Below are 7294 nucleotides of genomic sequence, written 5' to 3' on the forward strand. Positions count from 1 at the left end.
TAACTGTCTGGGTGCCCCGGAAATGAGTGTAGGCCCAGGAAGACGGTGCCCGCCTTAGGCTTTGGCAGTAGGCGAAATACAGAGGGCTGAGGCGGGAGTTGATGTGTGTCATAACCAGACTTTTGAAGCATTTCATGATGCTGGATGTCAGAATCACTGTGTTCAAAGGTTAAAGTGAATTTATTATCAAAGTATGTATACCATATATCACCTCGAGATTCATCTTCTTGCAGGCAGTCACAAAACAAACACAACGGAATCCACGAGAAACCACGCACAATGAAGACCGACAAACATTAAATGTGCAAAAGAGGACAAATCGTGCAGATAATTAAAAAGTAGACAAATAATGCAGCAAACATGAGCTGTAGAATCTCCGAGAGCAAGTCCATGGGCTGCGGAGTCTGTTCAGCGCTGAGGCAACAGAAGCCGGTCCAGGAGCCCGATAGCTGCAGGGCAACAACAGCTCCCGAACCCGGCGGTGTGGAACCCAAGAGGCTTGCACCTTCCTGCAATTGTAGAGAGAGAGATCAGTCAAATCAGGCAGATGGGATGGACTCAGGTGGAGGATTTTGGCCGGCGCATGGTAGTTGAACACCAGTTTGTCTTCCACTCTTGGGTGTCAATGCTTTAATCTGGCTCGACATTTAATCGGCATAGAGTGGTGGAGATAAACACCAGTTTGTTAACACTTTCAGATCTCAATGCTTTGATCTCTAAGTGGTCATTAAGGCATACTACCTATTTTTCTTAGGTACTGGGATGGCACCAACGAGCAATGCGACCGAGAGTAATGTCCTTCAGGCGGTTCACGAAACTTCTTTCACTTCTGTTACGTCTTCCTTTTTCCTTCAAATGTGGTTCTGCTACTGCTGGAACCTGCAATCTACATTTGGGTGATGTGTTTTCGGACCAATTGAGCAATCTTACACGTAATGATTTTTACTCTTCATGTTTATGAAGGATGTAAGTAATAAAGTCAAGTCAAGTCTTTGCTGTCTCTGAGGAGGTTCGATGAGGTTTCGAGGGTAGAGTGCAGACTCAAGGTCAAGAAGCCTGCGGACAGGACACTAGTCTATGATCAACTCCATTTCTCGCCGATTAAAACGTCGAGGAAGATTGAAATCAATGAGGATGAGAGCGGAAGGAAGGCTGGCATGTATTCAGTGACATCTACATATGTTCAGTCTCTCTATCCTTCTCGCTCTTTGCTGCCGCAAGATGGTGCCAGGGTCCTGGGTCTTGGGCAAGGCTTAATCAACGTGATTTATGGATTGGACTCCGTAGTTCATGTAATGATGTGTTTCTGGTTTCTGGTTACTCCTTTTTCTTCGTTGCTATTTTGTGCAATTTTGATTGGGGCAGCCTGCGGATAATGAATGTCGCGGTGCTGGACTGAACTGGAATGAGCTGAACTGAAACAAGAGGAATTCTGCAGATGCTGGAAATTCAAGCAACACACATCAAAGTTGCTGGTGAACGCAGCAGGCCAGGCAGCATCTCTAGGAAGAGGTACAGTCAACGTTTCAGGCCGAGACCCTTCGTCAGGACTCAATATGAACTGAATATGCCTGGACTCTTTCTCTCACTTTGCAGGTTAGTATTTAATATCCTGTGTTTTTCGCTCTTTTTTGCCATTTGCAGGATTCGTTTTTTCTTGCGTTGGGGGTTTAATGTAGTTTTTTGAACAGTTTCCATGGTTTTCTTTGTTTCGTGGCTGTCTGTGGGAAAACGAATCTCAGGGTTGTACACTGCATAATACTTTGATGATAAATGTACTTTGAATCTTTGGATAGTGGTCTTCTTAGAGCAGGTAGGAACCTTAGATTGAAGTAGGAAGAGATTAAAAATGTCTGAAAATAACCCTGCCAGCTGATAAGCACATGACCTGAGCACATGGCTGGGAACACCATCTGAGCCAGATACTTCCTGTGAGCTTACTCTTTGGAAGACTGATCTGACGTCTGTAACGGTGACTGTTAGTTCAGGGGCATTGAAGGCTTTCAGGATGAATGATGACATTCCATTTCTCGACATTTCATCAATGACTGCATTGGTGCTGCTTCCTGCACCCACGCCGAGCTCATCAACTTCATCAACTTTGCCTCCAACTTCCACCTGCCCTCAAATTTACCTGGTCCATTTCCAACACCACCCTCCCATTTCTCAAGCTCCCTGTCTCTATCTCTGGAAACAGCTTATCTGCTGATGTCTATTATAAACCCACTGACTCACAGCTACCCGGACTATACCATTTCCCATCCTGTTACCTGTAAAACTGCCATCCCCTTCTCGCAATTCTTCCGTCTCCGCTGCACCCGCTCTCAGGACGAGGCTTTTCATTCCAGAATGAAGGAGTTCTCCTTCTTCTTCAACTGTGGGAGTTTTCCTTGCTCCACAATCAATGCTGCCCTCACCCCATCCTCCCACCACCCCAACAGGGATAGAGTTCCTCTTGTCCTCACCTACTACCCCACCAGCCTCCACATCCAGCACATAATTCTCCATAACTTCTGCCATCTCCAGCAGGATCCTACCACCAAGCACATTATTCCCTCCTCCGCCCCCCCCCCCGCACTTTCTGCTGGGATTGCTCCCTAGGCGACTCCCTTGTCCATTCGTCCCTCCTCGCTGATCTCCCTTTTGGTACTTATCCTTGCAAGTGGAACAAGTGCTACACCTGCCCCCTACATCTCTTCTCTCACTACCATTCCGGGCCCCAAACAGTCCTTCCAGGTGAGGCGAAATTTCACCTGTGAACCTGTTGGGGTCATCTACTGTATCAGGTGCTCCCGGTGTGACCTCCTGTACATCAGTGAGACCCAACATAGACTGGGAGACCACTTCACTGAGCACCTATGCTCTGTCTGCCAGAAAAAGCGGGATCTCCCAGTGGCCGCCCATTTTAATTCCACTTCACATTCCCATTCAGACACGTCAGTCCATGGCCTTCTCTACATTTGCAATGAGGCCACACTCAGGTTGGAGGAGCAACACTTTATATTCCTTCTGGGTAGCCTCCAACCTGATGGGGTGAGTATCGACTTCTCAGACTTCTGGTAGTGCCCCCCAACCCTCCTTCACCATACCCCATTCCCATTTCCCTCTCACCTTATCTCCTTATCTGCCCATTACTTCTCTTTGGTGCTCCTCTCCCTTTCCTTCCTTCCATGGCCTTCTGTCCTCTCCTATTAGATTCCCCTTCTCCAGCCCTGTATCTCCTTCACCAATCAATTTCCCAGCTCTTTACTTCACCCCTCCCCCCTCCACCGGGTTTCACCTATCACCTTGTGTTTCTTCCTCCTCTCCCCCCACTTTCTAACTCTGACTCTTCATCTTCTTTTCTTCAGTCCTGATAAAGGGTCTCGGCTTGAAATGCCGACCGTACTCTTTTCCATGGATGCTGCCTGGCCTGCTGAGTTCCACCAACATTTTGTGTGCGTTGCTTCCATTTCCATTCTGCTTAAGACATGCGTAGAGTCCTATAAGCTCATCAGGAAGGGATGTGCTGTTGTCAGTGATGCCGCCCAATGTTGTTTTGTAGCCCGCATATCACCAGCATGCCACCAGAAGAAGAAAAAGAAGCCAAAAGAGAAGAAGGCATGCCAGCAGCTCTACTTCATCAGGGGTTTGAGGAGAGTTGGTGTATCACCACAGACCCTTGGCAAATTTCTATAAATGCATGGTGGAGAGCATTCTGAATGGCTGCGTCACAAATGACACTGAAACTCCATTGCATAGAACCGTCAGGGAGTTGATGACCCAGCCAGTTCCATCATAAGCACAACCCTCCCCACCATCAAGGATATCTTCAAGAGGCAGTGTCACAAGAACGTGACATCCATCATTAAGGACCCTCACCATCCTCACCATCCTCACCATTTCCTCTTCTCAGACAAGGAGGAGGTATAGGAGCCAAAAGATTGACACTCAGTGATAGAGGAACAACTGCTACCCCTCCATTGCCAAATTTCTGAATGGTCCATGAACCTATGAGCACGGCTTTGTTATTCCTTTTGTTTTAGAGAGACAGGCCCTTCCAGCCCAACAAGTTCATGACACCCAGTTACATCCGTGTGCTCAATTAACCTACTAACCCATACAAATTTGGAATGTGGGAGGAAATCGGAGCACTTAGATGAAGCCCATATGGTCATGGGGAGAATGTACAAACCCCTTACAGACAATGGCGGAATTGAACAGGCTCACTGGCTCTGTAATAGCCTTACGCTAACTGCTATGCTACCTTTCTTTGCACTATTTATCTATATTTTAATTATACATTTCTATTACTATAATACATTATTTTATATTACATTGTATGTACTATAATTACAGCAGAACAGAGCCAGGAGAAATGTAGCCATGGTTGCCACCACTACTGCATATATATGTCCCACCTGCAATAGAGCTTGTGGATCCAGGGTAGGACTGTATGGTCATCAAAGATCTCACCGTTAAAGGGGTGGACATCGTCATCGGATTTCAATGGACAACCGAAGATATTTATTATATATTACACCATTTATTTATATTATAGTCAGCTCCACCATGGGGACCAGCCTACATAGTATCCAGGACATCTTCAAGGAGCGGTGCCTAAAAAAGGTGGTGTCCATCAATAAGGACCCTTTTCATCCAGGACATGCCCTCTTCTCTTTGTTACCATCAGAAAGAAGGTACAGAAGCCTAAAAGTACACACTCAATGATTCAGGAACTGCTTCTTCCCTTCTGCTATCAGATTTCTGAATGAACAATGAACCCATGAATGCTGCCTTACTACTTTTTTATTTAAATTTTTTTTCTCTAGTTATTTAAGTTAACTATTTTACACACAGGCACACACTCACACACATACACACATACATTATATATTTACTGTAATTCAACTTTTTTCTATTATTATGTTACTGCTGCCACAAGTTAAATTTCATGACAGATGCTGGTGATATTAAGCCTGATTCTGATTCATCAGTCTACACCTTTGCATTGTACTGCTACCGTAAACATCATATAAGATAGTGATAATAAACCGGATTGTGATATACGTGGAAACTATTAACGTGTTCTTAAATTACTGAGGAGTGGCAGATAACTGAGTACAAGCATCTCTGTAGGTATTGCGGCCGAGAGGGAGATAATTGAAATATTGAAGATGCCGACCATTTTAGAAATTGCCGTTTGGATATCTACCATTCTTGAGGACGCTGTCAAATCAAGTTAAAGTTTATTGTCATTCTGACGTACATAGCTAAATGAAACAATGTTCTTCAGGTACCAGGGCGCAAAACACAGTACATATTATCACCAGCATTTTCTGTGTGTTGCTTGAATTTCCAGCATCTGCAGAGTTTCTCGTGTTTACATATTATCACATACAGCACACAAAATAATATTAGCATAATAATATTAACAGATAAGGAAAAACAAATAAACTTTTCTCGGGCTTCCAGCCAGGTACAGAAATTGATTTTAACTGACATTTGGATGACAGACTCTGCCGTGTTCATTAGGGATGATGCCTGGGCATGTCTAGTCCAGTAGTATTTATACCCCTGTCGACTGACCCTCTTGGTTGGCTAGTCCTTAGCCAATTGTGTTTCCACTGTCCCACCTTGTTTACAGTCGAATTCTAGTTCTCACTTAGAGCAAAAGCGCCAACAGAAACACTGGAAAACCTAACAATGAAGAGGAACCCGTCATTGCCTCCTGTCTTCCCCTGTATTTCTACAGTTTCTGGAAGGATCGCTAGGATCTTGAAGAAATATCAGGTTAATATCATCCATAAACCCATAAGGAAGCTCAAATCACAGCTATGTAAGTCGAAGGTGACCTGGAACTCAGAATGGCTGGTGTTTACGGGTTTCTCTGCGAACGCAGAGCATGGGATGCACAGTGGAAACGCACATCAAGGAGCACAGGAGGTTTATCTGTTTGGGTTACCAGGGGAAATTGGCGGTAGCAGAACATTGCATTTGTAGTGGCCATAGGATTGACTTCAACAGCACTAAAATACAGTGCCATGCCAATGGTTTTTGGGACCACCTGGTGAAGGAAGCCTTTGAAATAAAACTAAAGGAAAATAATTTTAACAAAGACAAAGGTCTTGCTCTAAGTAAGAACTGGAATTTGATTGCAAACCAGGTGGGATAGCGGAAACCTGATTGGATGAGGACTAACCAATCAGGAGGGATGGATGCTGGGGGTGTAAATACCACCAGACTAGACATGCCCAGGCATCATCCCTGATGAAGATGGCAGGGTTTGTCATCAAAACTTTGGATAAAATTCATACTTGTATCTGGCTGGAAGCCTGAGAAGAGGTTATTTGTCATTTGTCATTTGTCAAGCACTAGATCTTTTCTCAGCTAAAAAAGTTGACAGAAGTGCAGATAGTTATAGTTAAATATACACAGTATTACTGCTACTGGTGCTGTCATAAATAATGTATTGGGTGGTTGCAGGGTGTTCAGTAGTCTCACAGCCTGGGAGAAGAAGCTGTTACCTAACCTAATAGTCCTTGCTCTTGTTCTGCAGTACCTGCTGCCTGACAGTAGGAGGCCAAAGAGATTGTAGGACAGACGAGAAGAGAGATTAACATCGCTGAGGCTGAACACTGCTTCTGGCATATGTCCTGAATGGGTGGAGAGAGACCTTGATGATTCTCTCAGCAGTCCTCCCAATCCATTGAAGTGTCTGGTCAGATGCCTTTTAATTACCATATCAAATGGTGATACAATTGGTCAGGCCACTCAATGACGTTCCGGTAGAATGTGGTTAGAATGGGGATAGGGAGCCTTGCTTGCCTCAATCTCCTCAGGAAATGGAGGCAATGCTGTGCTTTCCTGACTAATGAGGTGGTGCTGAGGGACCAGGTGAGATCATCTGTGATGTGTACTCCAAGAAACCTGGTGCCCTTGACACTCTCCATGTAGGAGTCATTGATGTGCAACAGGGAGTGGCCAGCCTGCACCTTCCTGAAGTCCACAATCGTCTCTTTAGTCTTGTCCACATTGGGACTTAAGTTGTTCTGTTTGCACCAGTCCACAAGCTCCTCTACCATCTTTTTGTAAGCCGAAACATTGTTGTTGCTGATGAGGCCAACCACTGTTATGACATCAGCAAGTTTAACGATGTGGTTAGAGCTGGATCTCGCAGTACAGTTGTGCATCAGCAGTGGGCTGAGCGCACAGCCCTGGTGTGCGCTGCAGTTCAGTGTGATGGAGCTGAAATGTTGCCGCCAACATGGATTGTCTGAGGTCTTTCCACCAAGAAATCCAAGATCTAGTTACA

This window comes from Mobula hypostoma, chromosome 23 (assembly GCF_963921235.1).
Source record: "Mobula hypostoma chromosome 23, sMobHyp1.1, whole genome shotgun sequence".
Lineage (NCBI taxonomy): Eukaryota > Metazoa > Chordata > Chondrichthyes > Myliobatiformes > Myliobatidae > Mobula > Mobula hypostoma.